This window comes from Elephantulus edwardii, unplaced genomic scaffold (assembly GCF_000299155.1).
Source record: "Elephantulus edwardii isolate Elephantulus edwardi_28Jun2011 unplaced genomic scaffold, EleEdw1.0 scaffold00159, whole genome shotgun sequence".
Lineage (NCBI taxonomy): Eukaryota > Metazoa > Chordata > Mammalia > Macroscelidea > Macroscelididae > Elephantulus > Elephantulus edwardii.
In genome coordinates this window covers 1,158,139-1,159,724 of record NW_006399909.1, presented here as the reverse complement: position 1 = coordinate 1,159,724, position 1,586 = coordinate 1,158,139, and positions in this window count along the sequence as shown.

Below are 1,586 nucleotides of genomic sequence, written 5' to 3'. Positions count from 1 at the left end.
AAAAGTAAAAGAAAGGATTCTTTCATTGTTTTACAAACCCTCCCCCAGGTCCCCTCCACCATGTAACCCTTGCTCTAGACTCCTGTGATGACAGAAATACCTAGTCATATATCTCTTTTAAACAGTTTTCTCCCTCCTCCCATAAAACTCTGTGACCCCATGATTTTCCCTTTCCTCATTCTCAGCTCCCCATCTCCTTCTCATTCCTCTTTTGACTCTATCCACATCTTACTAGGTATCATTCTATTTTTAAATAATGGTCTTTAAAAAATGATGGTCTTATGCAGTATGTGTTGGGCATGAGATTTAGTTAGTTCCCTCAGCATAATGCTCTGTAACCTCTCTCTTTTAATACAGCAGTATACCAATTGTAGCTCCTGAATGCTACAAAGTATGCCATTGTATGAATGTACCACCATTGCTCAATCCATTTTTTGGGGAATATCACATGACTCATTTAGTACTCAGACAGCTCAGAGTATTCTACCTTATAATTCATTCTCCAGTTTTGATTTGAAGACATTTCAAGTCAAAAGACCTGGGAGATAAAATCTGCAAGTTTCTTATACTAGTGAATGCCTCTTAAATGCTATGATATTTCTATTTCAGAGCACATTATGGAGTTTTTTTCATTATAACATCTCAACAAGCCACACTTGTGAAAAAAATATTGAATTATTGATTACAGAATTCTAACCTTTCAACCTCTCTGCTTCATGTGCAAAAGTGGCATCAGCCACACATTCTACTGTCTGAAGCAAAGACATTCAAGAGAGCCCTCCATTCACACAAATTCTACTAAATTTCTGAGCTAATTTATGATTTAACTTACATGAGCTTTGATGGCCTTCACTTGGTGACTACAAATATTCAAGGTCATTGCCAGCATGCAGGACTTGTTCTCTACCCTTAATTGGAATAACTCAAGCCCTCTTACATAGCTCTAACAAATACTCTCTCGGATGAAATCTGCGAACTTCATCTTGATTTTTGGATCTCTTGCCAATAGCCTAACATTTAATCTACTAATTGGAAAACTACAGTCTGTCTGATCAAAGACATTAGTCTTAGGGTTTACAAACAGCCAACATCTCTACCTAACTCAACTCCTTTTATCCTCTCATATTAATAAAAAAAGTTTTGTAATTAATATAGTTTACCAGAAAGACACTATTTTACGAGACAGTTTCAGAGAAATAATTAAGAATAAATAATGTAGAGTTAAAAGAATACTTATTTCAAATTATAAGCTCTCTACTTCTCCATTTTCAATGCCATCAAGTTGTCACTAACTGATAGCTAACCCTTCACTGTTTTTTTGAGGTGTTTATGCAAGAGAATTGATGTCTTGGAGCTATGGTGTTGGAGAAGAGTATTGAATATATCACACACTGCTAAGAAAACAAACAGGTTTCTCCTGTTGTTGTTGTTGTTATGTGCCGTCGAGTCGCCTGCGACTCATAGCGACCCTATGTACAACAGCCCTAAACTCCTCTCTGTCCTGTGCCAATCGCACTGTCTCTGACACTCCCATCCCAATTATCCCAGTCACTGAATCAATCCACCTCATAGAGGGCCTACCTCTC